We start from the raw sequence: 22826 nt of genomic DNA, 5'->3' as shown, positions 1-22826 counted from the left end.
TCATGAAGGCCTCACCCTCATGACTTCATCTAAATCTAGTTGCCTCCCAAAGGCCCCACCTCCCAAAACCATCATATTGAGGGAAATTTTCAACACAAATTTTGTGGGGATACCGTCAGTCTATAACAGTCATTTAAACAATAAGGGGGGCAGCCCCGGTGGCTCAGCGGTTTAGCGACACCTTTGGCCCCTGGTGTGATCCTGGAGACCCTGCATGGAGCCTGCTTCTACCTCTGCCTGTGTCTGCCTCCTTCCCTCCCTCCCTCTCTCTCTCTCTCTCTCTCTCTCATAAACTATTTTCTAAGGCCCATCTTCAAAGGAAAAAAAAAAAGAAAAAGAGAAAGTATTCTCCCTCAACTGCTTACACTGCAGCTTCCAACCCATTTCCCTTCTCTGCTTTACGATGAATTTTTCTTGAGACAGGTATATAAAATCCCTGTTTTCATTGCCCACCTGACATTGTTGTAGTCGATGTTTGTTTTTCAGGGGTCTTCAGTCAGACTTCTCCCACCAAACTTGACTGAGACCAATCATGACAAAGTACCAACGAATGGCCTGAACACACACCCATGTATACTTATGCTACTTGAGCCCTCTCTCATGACTCAAAGGCTGTTTCTCCTGACATCGTATTGGTTTTGCTCTTACTCTAAGAGTCCTTCTTTCTAGTCTTTTTCGCAAGTATGTCATTCTATGCTTATCACAATTTTTTTTCCATATATACTTCCTCCAAGTGATCTCATTTGGGTCTATGACTTTAAACATCTTCTATATGCCAGTAATTCTTAAAGCTAAATTTCCAGTACCAACGTCTTTGAGCTCTAGATGCATCCTGTAGTATCTATTTGGCTGAATACTTGGCATCTTAAATCTTAACATTGACAAAATATGTATTGATTTTACCTCCATACTGTTCCTCCTCCAGTCTTTCTTATCCTGTGTAAATGGCAGCGATTATCAGTAAGCTAAAATCTAAAAATGGTCTTTGATTCCTCTCCTTGCCTCACACTATTATTACATTTAAGCCTTAAGTCTTATCAACTTGCTCTTAATGAATTCATTATGCTTTCTTTCCTCTATATAAATTAAATGAGTTCAATATACCTTAATATTGGGTTTAGACTAGTGGAATATTCTAGCAGGACTCATAACTTCCTCTCAACTCAGTTTCTTAAAAAAACAGCTAACGTGATATTTTTAAGTAAAAAAATTATTCAAATAATAACTATTGGTAAGAAGCCTCCAATTGCTTCTTAACAAATTCAGAATACAAGTTTTTAGATTTAGTGCTTCTAAGATTGGGTTTTCCCAGAAACAGATCCTGAAACCTCTGAAAGATGGTGTGTAATGTGTTTTAGATTGCTGTACTACAGGGCAAGAAAATTAGAATATATACTACTGTGACTGGGATGTTGGTATCTTGCCAAAATTCATATGTCAAAATCCTGATCCCAATGTGATGGTATTTGGAGGTCAGCCCTTTGGGATTGAGGAGCCCTCATGATGGAATTAGTATTTGCCTAAGAAGAGACAGAGCAATGATCCCTCTTTCAAACATGGGACAGAGCAAGAAGATGCCTTCTATGAACTAGGAAGAGAGCTCTGACTAGACACTGAATTTCTAGCATCTTGATATTGAATTTCTTATTCTCTAGAACTGTGAGAAATTAATGTATGTTCTTTAGGTACCCAGTCTATATTTTGTTATAGAGGCCCTTACTGCCTAAGATATTTCCATCATTCATTTGCCAAAGGCTGCACTCAGGTGCTTCCAGAATGCCCAGCTCTCCAGAGAGGGAAATCTTTCAGCACAGAAGAATCTTAGGTGTAGGACACTATATTCCTATACAGAAACTGTGAGTGTGTAAAAGATATTGTCTGCCATGCCTGGCTTACAAAGAACACCATGACCTCCCTCTGACTCTTTGATCCTAACTTTCTTTCATGTCCCTTCTTTCCTTATCACCTTGACTTCCTTCTGTTCATAAATACATAGGTTGTTTTCTGCTTTCTAGACTAAGCATCACCTTGTCTTTGTGCCCAAAAGATTTTCTCTTTTCTTGCTATAGATCTCTGTGTAGTTCTGACAGCAGGCTTCTTACAAGCAGTTGCTTAGTTAGTCCTATTTTACTCCCCTTAATACCCTGGGTCCTTTGTTTATTTATCTTTATTTCTCTGCTGGAATAAAAACTACCTGATTGTAAGGATTTTGTCCAGTGTACTTCAAGGCAATGGTAGACAGATGTTAAAATTGGAAGTGAATATTTGTAGAATGAAAAAAAAATCCTCATTTTACCAAGTAAGAAGTTAAGAGATTTTATGGATTAAGAGATCATGGTAAGGAGAGAAGGTTCTAATGATCAACATCCCTGACCCCACAATCTGTTGGCTGTTGACAACTGGCAAATCATTAACCTCTCTTCACCTCAGTCACTTGGATGGGATAATAACAGTGCCCACCTTATAGGGCTGTTATGTGCAATTGATATGTATACAGTGCTTAGAATAGCCTTGTTCATAACAAACACTTTAGGAAGAGATAGAAGCATCTATATTTGATAATTGGGTTTAGCGATGAGAATGTTATATTCTTAAGTATCAAAATAGGAAATGTAGATAGTTTCAAAACTCAGAATATTGTGTAAGCTTATTGCTTTAGTACTATAGGGGTAACCAACAAAAGAAACAGGTCAGTTAAAATCTCCCAAGAAACAGAATCGGGAAAGAAAAGACATGGAGTGGAAACTATTTGATCTATTTAGCACAAATACAGGTATTACATATACAACTGCATTTTTTTAAAGTAAAAAAAGTTGTAAAGTAAGCTGAATACTGGGACGCTTGGGTGGGTCAGCTGTTGAGCATCTGCCTTTGGCTCAGGGCCTGATCCCAGATTTCTGGGATCGAGTCCTGCATCGGACTCCTTGCATGGAGCCTGCTTCTCCTCCCTTTGCCTGTATCTCTGCCTCTAGTTCTGTGTCTCTCATAAATAAATAAATAAAATCTTTTAAAAAATAAAGTAACTGAATACAATAGCAAAGAGATAGTTTTTTCAACAAATGATGCCAGAACAACTGGACATCTATATGCAAAAAAGATGAATGTGGACATAGACCTTACACTTTTCCCAAAAAAAAATAAACCAAAACGTATCACAGAACTACATGTAAAACACAAAACTATACAACTTCTAATTGATATCATAGGAGAAAATCTAGGTGACTTTGTGTTTGAGCATGACCTTATAGATTCAATACCACAGGCACAATTCATGAAAGAAAGAATTGTTAAGCTGGACTTCAGTAAAATTAAAAATTTCCATTCTACCAAAGACACTACCAAGGCAATTATAAGCTAAGTCACAGTGTGGGAGAAAGTATTTGCAAAAAGACACTTTTGATAGAGAATGACTATCTAAAATATACAAAGAACTCTTAAAATTCTACACTAAGACAGCAAACAACCAATTAAAAAATAAGCGAAAGACCTTTACAGACACTTCATCAAACAAGATATACAGATGGAAAATAAACATCTGGAAAGATGTTCCCCATTAAATGTCAGGGAAACGACAATTAAAATAACAATGGCATACTGTTATACACCTATTAGAATAGCAAGAATCTGGAATCCTGACAACACCAAAGCCTGGCAAAGCCGTAGAGCAACAAAAACGCTCTCATTCATTGGTGGTGGGAATGAAAAATGGTACACCCATCCTGGAAGACAATTTGGCAGTTTCTTAAAAAGCTATACTCTTACCATACATCTATCAATCATATTTTTTGATATTTACCCAAAGAAGTTAAAGACTTATATGCACACCGAAAATTAGCACATGGATGCTTATACCAGCTTCATTAATAATTGCCAAATGTTGGAAGCAATGAAGATGTTCTTTGGCCAGTGAATGGGTAAACAAACTGTACATTTAGACAGTGGGATATAATTGCACTGAAAAGAAATGAGCTATCAAATCATGAAAAGACATGGAGGAACATGAAATGCATACTACTAAATGAAAGCAGCCAACCTAAGAAGGCTGTATACTATCTGATGCAACCATATGACATTCTGCATAAAGCATGACTGTGGAGATAATAAAAAGATGAGTGGTTGGCACAGGTTGGGGAGAAAAAGGATGAACAGGAAGAGCACAGAGAATTTTGAGTATCTTTTGAAAATACTCTGTATGATACTATAATGATGAGTACATGTAATTATGCATTTACCCAAAATCATGGAATGCACAACACCAAGAGTGAACTATAATGTGCATTATGGCAGACTGTGGGTAACAATGATGTGTTGTTGATGCAAATTAATTAATTGTAACAAATGTACCACTCTGGTAGGGAGTGCTGATAAGGAAGGCTATGACTATGTGGGAGCAGAAGGTGTATGGAAAATTCTGTACTTTCTGCTCAATTTTTCTGTAAACTTAAAAACACTCTAAATAGTCTATTAATAGGTAAATAAACTAACAAATAAAGAACAAACTCAAGTACAAATATTACTATCCTTTGTGTAATTAGATACATAAAGATACAGCATAAAAAAGAGGTAGTAGACAAAAGCAAAGACGTTTTTGTAATTTCCTAAATAATAGGCTTACTTTTTGATCTTGAAGTTTTAAATCCTCACTTGCATGAAATAACACCTATAAATAAAGCTCCAGCTCAACTCTTGGATTTACTTTCTTTCACTTTACTATTCAAAGATGAACATTTGAGAAGTTCACTAGATTAAAATTCTTAAACCGATTTCCTTCTCCTCTGACATTATTATTTCATACTATTACAATTTTTTCATAAGGATTCTGTTTTAACAAAATGAAACTTCAGTCACAGGCAACATTTTTTCATCATGGATTAACAGTATATAGGTCAGGATAAACATTTCTGATTAACAAAGTAGCTTACTGCAAACATAAATACTCACATGTTGAAATTTTACAATGATGAAATGTATACTATAGAAAATGAAAGTCCCTAGTAAAATCACCATAGTCATATAGTTTTGTTAATATGTATTCATTTTTTCTACAAATATACTTCATTCCTTTCAGAAATATTAAGCTTTGCCTTGCTAGGTACTGTCCTAGACAGACACTGGACACAAAACAATGAGAAAATATAGACATTTTCTCTACCAACTTAGTACATCCAGTGTAGTGAGAAGGATGTATTTGTCTGATAATTTTCATAATGTTGAAATACAGTTTGAATCTTCTTGGGAAGAAAAGGTACATTATACTATAAGGTAAATAATTTGAAATTTGAAATTTGTCACAATTTGTTGGGATCCAAGAAAGCTAAGTGATTATTACCATTCCAAATTGTAATTAAGTATTGTTCATCAAATGGACATTTTTCACTTAATAAAACAATTTGGATATGTGTCTATAAGTACATGTGATTCTACCTCATTCTATTTTCATTCTGTGATTTCTTTATCTTTTATAAGTACAAAGTGTGAATATTAACAAACTATTTCAAAATGTGACCTTGATTACACCATCATTGTAAAAATATACCTCTTTTGATGACATCCACTACCTATACTTCCTGACTCCTGCCTATTTCTTGATTTTGGTTTTCTGCCTCATTATGCTTAGATACCTCGTGCTTGATGACTACATTTTCCTATGAGGCACTCCTATGCCTAGCACTTATTTTGGATTTTCTGTTTTGTTTTTTAACAATCTTTTGTTTTTGATGTCCTGTTTTCAGTTGACCATTAAGGTTCAAGTTTTATGCAAACACAAAAAAAATGTCTGAAAGTTGGGAGGTGGGAATGTTCCTACATAGGATAGAAAACTTTCTTCTCCCATTCCAATAAGAAAAACAATAGCCCCCTGCCTCCAATGCCCTTGGACCAGGGAAAGGGTTAACCTCTCTTTCGTGACTGCCCAGTGAGTCTGATTCCTCCTCTACCTCCTCCATACAACAACTTGCCAAGAGATGCTTGTGATTAATTTTAATTGCTTTTAAGAAGTTAACATTCATTGAAATCCCCATCCTTGCAGTCACTAAGGTCACAAAGTCCAGCAAAAATATTTTATATACATAGCACAATTGTTGAAATAACAGAATGTGCAGCATTGTGATATTTAAAATCTTATCAAGACTTTTTTCTAAAAATTTTAGTGATTTAAGATCCTGAAATTGGTTAGTAAATTCTTGAATCATTTCTCAACAGTCTAATAGTTTCACAAAACATGTTAGTGCCCCTATGAGTCATATTCTGTGCTTGGTTCTAGTTTTGCAAAGACAGATACAAAACAAGTCCAATCCCGAAGGTACATTTTTACTAGAGAAATAAATATACCACTATATGATACAATTTATGATATAAAGGAGGGAATAATTAAGTTTATCAAACTGAGGTCAGGGAAGGCTCAATATAAAAGTGGCCCTCACATTTTTCCAGTCCCACTACACTCAACAGCACACACACTGTGCCACTTCAAATCACTGTCTTTACTCATGTTGCTTCTTCTCTTGGAATGCTTAATCTTCCCTGGATTTTCTGGAAAATGACTGTTTACTTTACAAAGCCACAGATGGGTTTGACCTATTCTGTGAGAAGCCAGGAGTGGAAAAGGAATAGAGAGAAGGAGTAAGGGGTATTACAAATAACACAGAAGCCAAATTATGGAGGGCTACATATGCCATACTAGATACAGAACTTGGATTTTTCTGAGAATAGTAGAGAGCTATTGAGCATTTATAGCCAGATGGTGATATTTTCCAATTGTAAGTCTGGCACTGAGTTGGACAATATATTGGAAGGTAAAATGAGAGTAGAGGCAGCATCCTTACAGTGCTTTTTAACAGTTTGAAAGAAAAGAGTTGACAAATTGGTAGAATTAAGGTAGTAATAGTGAAAGATTAGAGGAAATATTCACGAGACCTTCTAGGGTGGTATTTTCATATCTTGTATTGTTTTAGATATATATTATGTGGTTGAAGAAGCCCTCAAATAAGTGTGGTGTAAGAAACTGTATTTAACAAGTACCACAGTGTTTGCGTGTCAAAAATATTATGTTTTCTATGTTTCCTTTAGAGGGCTATGAACACAAAGTAATTCAGTTTCAGGACAGAGCGGACTTCTGAAGGAGAGTTCTTCAAAAGAAATTAAAATATTATAACAAAAAGAAAAGAAAGAATGCATTTCCACTCGGGGGGATCTCAAATATCATTTTCTTTTTTTTAATAAATTAATTTTTTATTGGTGTTCAATTTACCAACATACAGAATAACACCCAGTGCTCATCCCGTCAAGTGCCCCCCTCAGTGCCCGTCACCCATTCACCCCCACCCTCCGCCCTCCTCCCCTTCCACCACCCCTAGTTCGTTTCCCAGAGTTAGCAGTCTTTATGTTCTGTCTCCCTTTCTGATATTTCCCACACACTTCTTCTCCCTTCCCTTCTATTCCCTTTCACTATTATTTATATTCCCCAAATGAATGAGAACATATAATGTTTGTCCTTCTCCGATTGACTTACTTCACTCAGCATAATACCCTCCAGTTCCATCCACGTGGAAGCAAATGGTGGGTATTTGTTGTTTCTAATGACTAATATTCCATTGTATACACAGACCACATCTTCTTTATCCATTCATCTTTCGATGGACACTGAGGCTCCTTCCACAGCTTGGCTATTGTGGACATTGCTGCTAGAAATATCGGGGTGCAGGTGTCCCGGCGTTTCATTGCATCTGAATCTTTGGGGTAAATCCCCAACAGTGCAATTGCTGGGTCGTAGGGCAGGTCTATTTTTAACTCTTTGAGGAACCTCCACACAGTTATCCAGAGTGGCTGCACCAGTTCACATTCCCATCAACAGTGCAAGAGGGGTCCCTTTTCTCCGCATCCTCTCCAACATTTGTGGTTTCCTGCCTTGTTAATTTTCCCCATTCTCACTGGTGTGAGGTGGTATCTCATTGTGGTTTTGATTTGTATTTCCCTAATGGCAAGTGATGCGGAGCACTTTCTCATGTGCATGTTGGCCATGTCTATGTCTTCCTCTGTGAGATTTCTCTTCATGTCTTTTGCCCATTTCGTGATTGGATTGTTCATTTCTTTGGTGTTGAGTTTAATAAGTTCTTTATAGATCTTGGAAACTAGCCCTTTATCTGATAGGTCATTTGCAAATATCTTCTCCCATTCTGTAGGTTGTCTTTTAGTTTTGTTGACTGTTCAAATATCATTTTCTTAACAAAATAGGTGAATTTGGGTCTTAGGGATAAGTGAGCTTTCAAGGTCAATGGAAGATAGTCAAAGTGCATGGAGACCAAGAACTGGGACACGTGTTTAACAGCAAATCACCCTCATAATTAATGAAATAACGTCTATAGAGCATACCATTAGTGTTACAAGGAGCAAGACTGACTGAAGTTCAAATTCTAATTCTCACTTCCTATTATTTTTTTAATTTGAACAGACTCTTAAAGTCCTAAAATCTCAGTTTCCTAATACACTTACAGGGTAATAATGTATGTCTTATACATGGTACATAGAGCATGCATAACACATACACGGTACATAGTAAGCATTGAATAAATACTCTCATTATATAAAAGCACTGCAAACCACAAAGCTCTAAACAATGGTATTGTTGTTATTAACACACTAGAAATATTTAATTCTAATAAAAGACTACGGATTTTTAAAAATGTGTTGCTCTTTATTTTTAAGAATAACAGAATTGATATTTCTAATTGACTGTAATAGCTACACATTTAGTGAAAATGCCTCCCGACTTTTTCTTTCTTATTATGTAAATACTACAAAACAGGTAAATAAAGCTGTTAAATTGTTTTTGAGACATGAATGCAAATATTTTAATTCTCCATTTAGCCTATTTCAAGCTATATTAAAAATATTTCAAGTCACAAAAAGTATAACTCACTTAAAAGTATAATCTTAACCCTTTCTGAAAGAATGTTTTGGTTAAATTAAAGGAATGCTTTTTATGAAATAATATAGGTAGAGTATGTAACATGTTTTTTTTTTTCTTCCTACAAACTCAACCTGAGCTTGACAGCAGCAGAGTTATTGATTAGATATCATCAGTACTGACATATACAGAGAGAACATAATTTCATTTTATGGGCTGCTATGCTGTTAGATAGAATTCATTTTATGAAATGGCTATTGCTAGGCCTTTCATTGCTAAGCCTTTCAAGAATTTTGTTTAACATTGGAATAATATTTTCTTACACCACATTGGTTTTCTAATGGCTTATCATTTGTAAATAATTTAACAATGACCTATTTTATGTACTATAATATGGGGCACTAGGCAAAATATATCAGATCCATTCAGGTATATATTTAATCTCCATACCTGAAATACAGTTTGCCTTATATCTGTGTGTGCTGTGTTTGTGTGTATATATATATATTTTCAATTGATCCCAACACATGGTATCTGTGTTTTATCATATTTATTTATATCCCACCTGTTCCCACTAAAATTTTGAAGTAGAATATTTGCTCGGTATGTACCAGGCACTTTCACATTTATTATCGTATTTATACAAAGATGAAAAAGGTCTATTCCCAAGTTCCTAGTCTCAAAGATCCAGAAACTCAAACTAACTATGGCCCAGCCAAAATCATGGCACTATTTGAAACAATAAATTAAATTCTGCTATTTTAACACAAAGGAAATACTCACTTCAACATCTTGGCAAGAATATGATTAACTGCCCTAGAGGCTAAGTGAATATCTCTGCCTTGTGATAACGGGGCCATTGAATGTACTGTATTTGGGGTGATAGACATTGTCAGCAGGATCTTGACAACTCAAAAATATAGTGATTCTGCAGTTCACCTTTTAAAAAACAATTTTGAATTTTTCCACTTAATAAGGAAAGTGATTGAATGAGCAAGAATCAACGCACCCATGTTTGGAATGGCTTATACTGCCATGTAAATTTTAAATTTATTTTGGAGCAATCTATACACCAAATCCAGTGATATTCTCAGCTGAATGGCTTGCCAAGTGAAGGCTGACACTTTCCTGTTTATCCTGCTCCCCGTGTAGGAGAAAATATTCCATTCATTTTTTGTTCAGTATTATTAAGATATATAGTTGATATATAAAAAATGTCACAAATTTAATGTTAAATCTGGATGAGTAGACATATACCTGTCATACCATCATCACATCCAAGGTATTAGACAAGCCTATCACCTCCAAAATTTCCTTGTATTCTTTTGTGGGTTTGGGGGAGGAGGGGAGTTTGGGTGTTTTGCTTTGTTTTGTTTTGTTTGATAAGAACATTAAACATGAGATCTGTTATCTTACATATTTTAAAATATATGTCCTTCATTCTAAACATTCACCTTCTCCTCCCCTCTTTTCCTGTACCTTCTTTTCTTCTCATCTTCTAACCCTCCTTCTGATAAGCACACATATACACACAAGTCTTCCTGTTTACTGTCAGGTCATTTTTGATTATTACTGACATAGCCACCATTTAATTATCTTAATGTAACATACTTTAAAGTATTTTTTTGCACATGCTAAAAAAGAGTAAGATCTAAAGGCCAAAAAAGTGGGTTATTTTACTGATGTAAGAGGTATTAATTTTATATGTGAGAACGCATGTAATGATTTACACACAAACACACGCACAAATGCACACACCCTTTTTTTTATAAAGTATTCTTTCTCTCTTAAGTGTATATTACTCCAATCTTGCATTCATGGGGAAAAAAACATATTTTCTAGAATTACTTTCTTCTGTTTATGCTGAGTTCTTTATGGAAAAACTAAGCCAAGAACAAAATGTTCTCTCTTTTTGATGAATAGCTGATTCCATTTTAAAAGGAAAATCTTTCCTTTCAAAAAGCTGTAAAATAGAATTATATAAAAAATAACTCCATCTGGCTCATTGAAGAATATCATTTAAAAGAAGTATATTCTAGGTCTAAATTATTTTTCTTGGTTATGAAATAGTTATGTGTACATATACTACATATCTCATTAATTTAAGTCTTTATACCAGGAATTAAGTTTGAGACTCGATGGTTATGTAAATATTGATATTGACAGTACTCACAGGAGCACCAATATTGGATATAAATTATCTCTGTAAATTCAGAAAATAATGACCCCAAAGGTGACCTTGTCTTGATGTTTCAGATTAAGTCCTGATTATGTAATAAATTAATATGTTACCATAATTTCTTCTTTATGCATCAACTTAGCCTTGTTTTCTGCAGCCTTGCAGCCTATCTTTTCATTTCAAGCAAGTGCCTGATAGAATTAAGCTTGAGGAAGAATATTTGAGCCTCTGGTGATGTTCCCCTGCCTCTCGTTCGCTGTTATTTGTGTATATGGTAAGATCACCGGGAACTCCCAATCCAGTAGCATGCACAATACATCCTTAACCTTGGGGCTCTTGTAATTGATGAAGGTCTGGGATCAAGTGGTACGTTCTTTGACATGATCAAGTTATCTGTTGGAGATAATAAGCCAATAAAAATATACTGTGATTCCCCTGTCTGGAATCCTCTTTGGTCTGAGCATAGGCTATTAAGAACTTGTTTTTCTGTCTTTTTATTTCTCACTACTTGACATAATAAAGAAAATGAAATATATTGAGTCGATGCCTGTCTGTCTCTCCTGTTCTCTTTCTTTTTCAATTTCTTCTATAAAAGGGGGAAAAATGAGAGCCCAATAAATATAGCTGAGGGAATGAAGCCTGTGTTGTTGCTACACTGCACATATTCTTATAGCCTTCTAAATCGTAAAATGTTAACAGCAAAACTAAATCTTGACATGTTGATAGCTAAAACCATACTGCAATATGGCACATCAATTGCCTGTTATGCTTTTGCGAACCAAAAAATATTCTCTTCTGTACCATTAACATAAATCATATTGGTTAAAACACTTTAATACTCCAGGTGTTTTTCTTGTTTGTTGTTGTTGTTGTTGTCTATTTTTGTTTTTGTTTTTTCAGATGGCACATTTATTGATGTCAGTTTTGGAGGGGGAAGGGAGATCGGATAAACTATGGACGTACTGTGGGGCTATGCACACAAATCAGACTCAATAAGCTTGTCAGATGAACATTTCACATTAACCAAAATAATAACCTGTCATATGAGTTAAACAGTTTTTCTTTTTCTCATGTTTCAGAACAATGTAGTACCATAAGTACCACAGCTGCATGTTTTGATTTTTTTAAGAATAACTAGTTTTTAAAGGCATCTTATCGCTCTCCAGATGTGAGTTCTAGCACTGCTGTGAGGAGGAAAAGTACTGTGTTTAAAGGAACTTAAGAAATACTGCACTGTAGATACTTTTTAAAACATTGCATGAGTGGAAAATTACTGAAAGTAATACCTGGTCCCAGGAGCCAGAGATCAATGAATTTTTAAACATACATATAATTGACAATTTTCCTGTTTTTAATATTTAGAAGGCTGAATGAACATGGATGGCCCTGGAAGCAAACAAGGTGAAGACCTCAGCATCCTCTCTGCTAACCACAAGTGGTTGATTTTGTTCAAAGCTGCTCTATCCTCTCACTAGAATGAATATTTTAATCCCTAAAGGTGGCAGAAGCCTGTGTTTGGAACTCTTTCACTTTGAAAATGAACAGAAGTCTAAAAAACCTCATGAGTTCAAATAGGGTAATCAGACTTTGAATCTCTTTCTCATGAGATCACTTTTATATGTTGTACCAGTTCACTGAGTGATGTGTTTATTTCCTTACGAACCACCTAACCCCTTGGTAGTCTTGTTTTCCCACAGTCATCTCTTCCACATGTCCTGTTTTTTTCTTGTATTGAAACGTGATTTATAGCTGGATATTGGTATGTCACAAGGTGTTAATTCATAATTAAATTCAATTATAAAAAATAAAAATAAATTCAAGAATTATATGTAATATCTCTCAATCATAGTTCACTAAGTCTCTCAGTTTGAAGTCTTAAACTCCTTCCTTATGCAACTTTAGGTTTTGTAGATATAAACAAAGATACAGTTACTTCAATGAGAAGGCTTGCATCTTTAGTTACATTGTGAAATTTACACAAATATTCGTAACCTGAGGCAATTAACATAAATGTCATGTAAAAACACAAATAAAATGAGATCCAAAGGTGGAATGTCGACAGGTTAAGCAAACACTATATGACAGAAATATAATCAGTAATGCACATTAAAGAATGAGCTGATTTTGACAAGAAAAGTTGGGAGTCAGAGAGGGAATTCTAGGTAGAGAGAATATGAACAAAAGGCACACGAATTCTCAGAGTTCCACTTGAGACAGCAAAAGCAACTGAATTTGAAACATGGGAAGACAACAGGCCAACGGCAGGAGATAAGTTTGGGAAGAAATGCTGAAATAATACTGCAGTAGAAAAATAGCAACCTGCAGAATTTATTATTATTTAGAATTATTAGGATAACTATTAAAATATGAATGAGTGTTTTAAGGAAGGGATGAATATGAATCCATATGGACTTTAAGCAGTATAATCAGACATATAAGTTTAACAGGTGGAGATACACGAGGTGTAACTCTGTTTCCTCTCTCAAAGAACCAAGTTCTAGGAACCACCCTAAAAGAATAAAGATTTTCTGGTGCTACACTGTGTCACTAACTAGTTATATGATGGGGCTAACCAAATAAGTTTAATATTTATCCACTCAGGACAACATCTACTGATACTCACTAACAAGTTTCCAGGCTTTTTCAAGATACATACTACCCACACTGCATCCCTTGGTAAATGAACCTAAAAACTATTATATACATTTTCTTTATTTTTAATATATATTATATATATACACATATTTCATGCACATATGTCTATATATAAAATGCACATAGTATATGTGTATAATATATAACAGTTATTTATAACATTATATATTTATTTATTTATATATTCTGGCACCTGATAAAATAAATATCCATGGATACATATGCATGGATTGTCCAGGGTGTCTGGAATAATAGTATACTTTAAATAAATAGAAAATTATCCCTGTTGATAAATACAAGGCTATAAGTATGATGGCAAGTTCTTTTAAAAAATACTCCTTCAAATAATAAAGAAATAATAAAATAAAAAACAAAAAATACTCCTTCATTTCTATAATTGGGAGATGATTCTATTGTTTTGGAGCAGGGAGCATTTATCATCTTCTACCCTAATGACTGTCAGATTCCATGCTAATTCAAAGTTTTAGACACTGTTGGAGATACGGTCATTTACCTACTCAATATCCATTCTCCCTTTTCCTTTCTACAAAATTTCATCAGATCATCAATGGCACCAAGTTAAAAGTTTCTTTTATTCCTCAAGTGTAACCACCCCCACCTCTACCCCTGTGCTTATAGAAGAAATGGCCATCTGATAAAATGTTTGACCAATGAGATATAAATAATGTTTTCTGGAAAGGATTTTTTGTATAGCACCTTTATTGAGAAACAATTCACACATTTAAGCTGTAAAATTAAATGATTTTACATATATTTACAAATTGTGCAACCATCATCACCACTGTGGAACACTTTCATTAACCCAAAAGGAAACTTTGTTCTCATTATCCCTGAACTTCCTATGCTCTCGGCAAATATTACTTCCTATCCCTATGGACTTGACTATTTTGGACATTTCACATAAATGCAATCAGATAATATGTGGTCTTTTGTGGTGAGCTTGTTTCATTTAGTATAATATTCTCAAGGCATCCACGTTGCAGCATTATTCTTTTTATTGCTGATAATATCTCATTATGTGAATAGACTGTATTTTATTTACCCATTCTTCAGTTAATAGATATGTGAGTCATACCCACTTTGTGGCTATTATGAGTAATGCTACTATGAAAATTCATGTTAAGTCATTGTGTGGACATAGATTTTAATTTCTCTTGGATATATCCAGTTGGAAATAATTTCTGGGTCATATACAAACATTAGTAACAAATAGTAACACTTTGTTTAACTCAAACTTTTGTTTATGCTAACTTTTTATCTTAATGTTTAACTTTTTAAGAACTGCCAGAGTGTTACACAAAGCCACTTCTCCATTTTACATAACCAGTGTATGAGAGCTCTAATTTCTCCATATCCTCAGCAACATTTATTATAGTCTGTCTTTTTATTATAACTATCCTCTTGGGTATGAAGAATTGTCACATTGTGGTTTTGAATTTCATTTTCTTGATTGCTCAAAATGTCAACTGCCTTTTATATTCTTACTGGGAATTTGTATGTGGTTTTTAGAGAAACGTTTATCAGATCTTCACAGTCCAGGGTTCTTTGGGATGTTCAAATCTGAGACATTCCAAAAAGCAAAGAACATTTCTGTCCTTGACTGGCTCCTGAGATAAAACCTCTAAGCCCTTAGATATACTGCCTGATAAAAAGTTTCTTTGTTTACCTGGGCTACACCAGATAATTTATGCTGAAATGTAATTTATAGCAAGGGCTTGGACCACCTGATATTAATTTGACCTCTTGTGGGACTGGACCCTGAGTAACTAAAAATAACTCCATGCACATTTTATGCTTACATGTTTGACCTCAATGGAACCCTGGATACACAGTCTCAGGGTGGGCTTCCCTAGTTAGCAATACTTCGCGCTATCATCACACATCACTGCTGGGAGAATGAGGCCTGTTCATTTGGCATGAATGAGAGAGGACAGTGGAAACTCAGGTCTAGTTTCTCATGGACTCTGTGTTATGCATCTTTACCCATTGCTGATTTTAAATCTATTATTTTGCTGTAATAAATCATAACTGTGAGTATAACAACTTTTCTGAGCTCTACAGTTCTTTTTAGTGAATCATGGACTCTAAGAGTGGGATTGAGGATTGCTGACAAAATATTTTACTCATTTTTAGTTGGATCATTCATCTTCCATTATTAAAATATGAGTTACTTTATATATTCTAGATATAAATTCCTTATCAAATATGTGAATTGCTGATATTTTTTTCATTCTGTACTTTGTCTTTATTAGTTGATTGATTGATGTCCTCTTAAGCAAAAAGATTTGAGCTTTGATGCAGTCTAATTTCTTTTCTTAAGTTGTGGTATCTTATCTGTAAAGGGTTTTTCTAAACCTTAGTTCATGAAAATTTACTCCTGTATTTTCTTCTAAATAGTTTATAGTTTTAGCTCTTATATTTAGGTATTTGATAGTAAGTTTTGAAATTGTTAAGTACAAAGTCCTCCAACTGTGTTCTTCTCAATATCAATTAGCTATACTGAGTCCATTGCACTCCCCTATAAATCTTAGGATTAGTTTCTGCAAAAAATTACCTGGAATTTTGATAGGATAGCATTATACTGAATCTGTAGATTAATTTAGAGAATATTGTTTTTAGTCTTATTAAGTCTTCTAATCCATGAACAAAATCTTATTTTAGTCCTTATTTTTCTTTATAATGTTTTATTAGTTTTCAGAATATAAAGTTTCACTTCTTTAAATAATTTCATTTCTAATTATTAGGGTTAGGCTATTGTGAGTGAAATTTTATTTATTTTTTAATTTTTAAATTTAAATTTTTAATATTATTTTGAATTGTTCAGTGCTAATATATATATATAAATTCAGTTGATTTTGATATTTATCCTATTTCCTGAAAACTTGCTGAACTTAGTTCTAATACTTTTTTAACCAACTACAAATTCCATAAGGTATTATTTACACAAAATTATATCCTCTGCAAAAGGAGACAGTTTTACTTTTTCTTTTCTAATTTGGATGTCTTTTATTTTTATCCAATTTCCATGTTTTAACTTGCAGAAATAGAATTGAGTACAATTGAGTAAAAGTGGGGAGAGGGTAAATAAATATATGCTTTGTTCCTGATTGTAGGATAAAAACATTTATTCTTTCATTATTACAAATGATGTTTTTATCATCAAGTCAGGTTGGGTTTTGGCAAGTGCTACTTCTGAGTTTATGGAGAAGGTTATGAGTTTTTGTCCTCTTAATATGGTATATTACGTTGATTTTCAAATGTTAAGCCAACTTTGTATTCGTGGGGTAATTCTTAATTGGTCAAGCTGTACCATCCTTTTCTATATGTTATTATAAATTGCTAATATTTTATTGAGGACTTTGTGTTTATATCCAAATAAGATACATATTATTTCTCATTCATGTAATGTCTTTGATTTTGTTGTCAGGATAATACTGGCCTCAAAGAATGGGTTGAGAATTGTTTTTTGTCAATCTATATTTTGAAGAATTTGTAATATATTGATATTACCTTTTAAACATTTGTTAGAATACACCAGTGAAGACAAAGTCTTTGGCTTTTCTTTAGGGTAATTTTTTTATCACTAATTAAATATGTTCATTTGTTATAGGTCTATTTAGATTGTCTCTTTCTTCTTAAGCCAGTTTAATAGTTTTATCTTTCTAAGAACGTGTCCATTCTGCTGAGCTTTCTATTTTGTTGTCATGCTCCTATCATAGTATACCCTCTAGTTATTTTTTATTTTACTAAGGTAATTAGTAATGTGACGTGAATCTTCTGTTTTCTTAGTCACTCTAGCTAGAGATTTGCCACTTTTTAAAAAAGATTTTATTTATTTATTCATGAGAGACAGAGAGAGAGAGGCAGAGACATAGGCAGAGGGAGAAGCAGGCTCCATGCAGGGAGCCCGATGTGGGACTAGATCCCTGGATGCTGGGATCACATCTTGGGTGGAAGGCAGATGCTTAACCGCTGAGCCACTCAAGCGTCCTAAGATTTATCACTTTTGTTGACCTTTTCAAGGAACAACTTTTGATTTTGCTGATTTTCTCTATTATTTTTCTATTCTGTACCATTTATTTCCATTCTTTTTTTATTATTTGCTTCCCTCTGCTTCCATAAGATCTAATTTGCATTTCTTCCTCTAATGTCTCCAGGTGAAAGGTTAGATTATTGATCTGAAATGATTGCTCTTAATAGGATAGTTTACATTTCCAAGAATTGCTTTATCTACGTCCCACAATGTGTATTATGTAATGCTTTCATTTTTATTCATCTCAATGTGTTCTCTGATTTCTCTTTTTATGTCTTTTTTCACTCATTTGTTATATTAGAAGCATGTTTAATTTTTTATATATTCGTGAATTTCCCAAATTTTTCTATTATTGATATCTAATTCTGTGTAAATCCAATTTTGTACTGATTTTTCATTCCATTATGGTCAAAGGACATACTTTTTCAATCCTTTTATATTTGTGGAGGCTTGCTTTATGGCTTAAAAATATGGTCTATCTGAAAAAAAAAAAAAGTCCCATATGCACTTCAGATGAATGTGAATTCTATTGTTTGATGGAATGTTCTGTGATGTCTGTTAGATCTCTTTAGGATTTTTGTTTTATTATTTTGTTTAAATATTCTTTCACCTTATTCATTGTCTGCCTACTTCTTTATTACTGAAGGTAAAATATTGAAGTCTTAAGCAATTATTTTTAAGTTTGTTTTTTTCCCCCCTGAAATTCTTTCAGTTTTTGCTTCTTGCATTTTAGGGCTCTGTATTTAGCTCACATATGTTTAGAATTGATATGCCTTCTTAATGAAACTGACTACTTCTACCATAATAAAATACTTTTCATTATTTCTAGTTGTATATTTTTGTTTTAAAGTCTATTTGCCTGCTATTAGTCTAAATGCTGCAGCTTTCTTATGGGTGCTGTTTGCATGATAAATTTTCTCCCGTTCTTTTACTTTCAAACTGTATGTATATTTGAATCTAAAGTGTGTCTCCTCTACACAGTATATATTTAGATCAGAATATTTTAGTTTGATTTTATATAGTCTGATGTCTATTCTTTGATTATATTGCTTAATCAATTTTCCTTGAATTGTAGAACTACATGTATTTTAATGTACATTTTACTTTTTAATGTCCATTATCTCTTGTATCTCTATTCCTTATTTTCTCTTGCATTAAATGTACATTTCTACGTATTAATTATTTAATAATTTTTGCTGACTCTATTTTTGAGTTATTTTCATAGTTTTTCTAGGAATTACTCTATACATCTTAAATTTTCAGAATCTATTTCAGATTTATAGTATGTTAATTCTAGTAAGCCATAGAAAAATTATTCTGATATAGCTCTATCATCTCTCCTCTTTGGTGATATTATTATGTTTATTGTCTGCATATATGTTGGAAACCTATTAGTTCATTACTCAATATAATTCTACATCTTCTAAAGACACTGAGAGAGGAAGAGAGAAAGTATATATTTATAGAGTTTCGTATATTAGCTTCTTATTTGCCATATCTGTTATTATCACTTGTTCCTGTGGAGTTGAGTTACTATCTGTCGTCTTCTCCTTAAATCAATACAAATTTACTCCCATTCACCTCCCTTATTATTTTGCTATAAAGTATACATTTCTATACTGTTGTAGGCCCAACAGTATAGTTATATAAATATTATTTTGTAGAAGTTTTTTTAAAAATGTAAATTTATGCTGTCATTTATAATTACATAATTACCTTTCTTTACCATATACGCCAATTATATAATTATCTTTACTTTTTATATGAATCTGAAATATTGTTTGGGATTACCTAATTAAAGCATAAAGAACCTACAATATTTTTTTTTAAGTCAGACTGGTCTACTGATAATAAATCCTTTCTATTTTGTTAATTTGGCAATTTTTTTTTTCATTTCATTGTTGAAATGTAGTTTTCCAGGACATAAAACTTTTGGTTGATACTTCTTTTGTTTTGAATACTTAAATATGTCATCCCACTGTCTTCTGGTGTCCATTGGTTCTGATTAAAATTCAGTTATTTATCTTCCTGGACACCTTTGCACATATTGAATTACTTATGCCATTCTGCTTTTAAGATACTTTCTGTCTTCGCTTTTCAACCTTTTTATTATAATGTGTCTTAGAATAACTCATATTTATTACGTTTAGCGATTGTTGAGATTCTTGGGTGTATAGATGGACATTTTTATCAAATTTGAGATTTCATCCATTATTTCTTCAATACATAAATTTTTTGTTGCTTTTTTGTCTTCTCTCCTGCTAGGATTCTCATTACATTGAACCATGTCCTACATTTCTCTAAGCTTGGTTTATTTCTTTTCATTCTGTCTTCTCCTTTTTTTTCATCTTGCTTAATTGCTGTCAATCCATCATCTAGTTTGCACTCTTCTATTAGTCAAATATTCTCATGACTTCCTCATGAATTTTCATTTATAATAATGTACTTCCTAACTCCTGAATTTACTTTTGGTGAATTTTTTTTATCATTCCTATTGTTTATTTTTTATAATTACACTTTGTATTTTTATACATATCCTTTACTTGATGGGACATTGTCATCATAACTTCATTTCTTTAAACATGTCTTACTTTTGTTCTTTGAATATACTTATAATCGTTACTTTGAAGTCCTTATCTGATAAGACTATCAGCTGGGCCCTCTTAAAGGCAGTTTCTGTTGCCTGCTTTGCTTGTGTATTTACTCAGTGATTTAGCTGGATTATTTTAACAAAGTGCATTATCCCCAAAGTATGAAGCCTCTAATATCACTCCTCAGAATGACTATGTACATAGTCATCCTGGAATAACTGGTTTTAGCAGAGTTCTCTCTGACAATCTCATTCCTCATCTCTATGTTAATCTATCTGCCCTTTTTTGGTATCATACCTAGCTGTCAACCTCTACTAATTGCCAGCTGTTGCCCCATTGTTTTTGACAATACGCTAGAGTATAAACTGTGTGGTAAATGTTGCTGCCAGTCTTTGAGGCTTACTATGACTCTAAGATGACTCTTTTTAGCTAACTTTTCCCTTGTTCTCTTTGTTCAATTAGCTTGCCTAAAGTTTAGCCTATTGCTTATACAAATATTGGCCTCTTCTTAATTGTTTACCATCCAAATCTCCCTTTTTTTGGGAGCGAATTTAGGCTTGAACTACCCACAGTCCATCCAAATAAAACCAACTACTTTGGGGACGACTTTGCAGGCTTCTGTTTGTATAGCCTGCTTTTCCCTTGAGGCAAAAATCTCTGTGCCACCAACTTAGAACTGGGTGTGAGGATAGTGGCCCTCTTCTGTTGGGTGACACCCTGTTTGAAGAGAAGTATTCTGGGTTGGGTCAGTGTCTCTGCTACTCTGAGCTTACGTTTCCCAGCACAGAACTTAAACTCTAAATGTAAATGAGCAAAGATAATTGGAGCCCACTATTGTCAGTCTGTACTGTGGTAGCGTTTGATGGTTCAATGGAGACAAGAACCCCATGTACTTGCCCAGAATCTACCTTCAGCAACATAGTACTGAGAAGGATTAGAAATTATTCTGGCCTGCTCCTTCTGGGGAGATACTGTACCCTTGACTAGAGCTGAGAGAGAGGGAGACCCATCTTCTTGGTTACATGCAACCAGTGTAGAGCTTCCATCACGATATGCTGGGTGTTCAGGAAGGGCGCTCAAGTGTTACAGACTCTTATCTTTTACAGATTTATTTGATTTTCTTGAATAAGCAATTCAAGAAAATTCATTTGCAGCATACACTTAAGACAATTCCAGAGATTTTACTGCTTTTTTTTTTCCTTAAAGAAATAATTATCATCAGTTTTGGTTGTTTGCTGGAGAATGCATCTGCAGAACTCTTCATGCTACTATTTCAGAAATTGTCTTTTTTCTGAGGGTGGAGTTGACAATATTTTGTTTCTGATTTTATCATTGTCCTCTCACCCATCTCCCTCTTGCTTAGAATGTGAGTGTAGAACAGAAATAGAGCAGCCAACTTGTAACCACTGGGTGACCAGAATGAGAAAAAAAACTAAACTAAACTAAACTACACTAAACAAAAAAACAAGGTAATGAAAGAACATAGGTCTTAACATAATTGGCAGCACAGTGAAACTAGTCACTTCTCATCTTTGGATTTACTGTTAGATAAGGAAAGCCAACCACTGTGTGGTTAAGTGAGATAGTGGGTTTTCTATTAAACTAAGACTAATAGAATATTAGCTCATATAGATCTATATTTCTTATTTTCTTCAGAATGTAGCTTATATGCCTTAAAGGCATTCCAAACATAACATAAACAAACCCAAACTCTTCTTTCATTTCTTTTTTCCTTTTTACTATTGCTTTCTTGTAGGCATCAATATCCACAGTTTTCCTAACCCCAAAATGAGTTTACTGTCTTTCATTCCTCCATCACCTACATCTAATGAGTCATTAATTCCTATTTTTACCTCTTAAAAAAATCCCTTAGGTCCTTCTATCTTCTTACCTGGTAGCACTGTCTGAATATGTACCTTCATCAATCTTCACTTGAATTACTGCTGGAATACCATAACGGTCCTTCCTTCATTTCTTCAGTTTCCAGGCCACACTAACAGATAAGGTAACCATTTTATTTTTATTTTATTTTTAAAGATTGTATTTACTTATTTGAGAGCATGAGCAAGAGAGCACAAGCAAGAGTAGTAGCAGAAGGAGAGGGAGAAGACGACTCCCTACTGAGCAGGGAGCCTGATATGGGACTTGATCTCAGGACCCCAAGATGAATGAACGCAGCTGCTTAACTGTACCACCCAGGTACCCCAAGGTAACCACTTTAAAGGGCACATGTGACATATATCTTTCCTATTAATATATTTTCAATTATTCCCTTTTTCTTTACTGTATCAGAAGCTCTTACTCTTCTTAGCATAGTAGCAAGGTTTCACAAACTCACCTATGAACAGCTCTCTGTCTCATGTTCCACCACTCCTGGAAACACTCTCCACTTTGGATAAGCTGAAGGTAGAATTCTCTTATATTTGAAACTTTGTATCTACT

Source organism: Canis lupus, chromosome 1, assembly GCF_003254725.2.
Source record: "Canis lupus dingo isolate Sandy chromosome 1, ASM325472v2, whole genome shotgun sequence".
NCBI lineage: Eukaryota > Metazoa > Chordata > Mammalia > Carnivora > Canidae > Canis > Canis lupus.
This window is presented reverse-complemented; position numbering follows the sequence as displayed.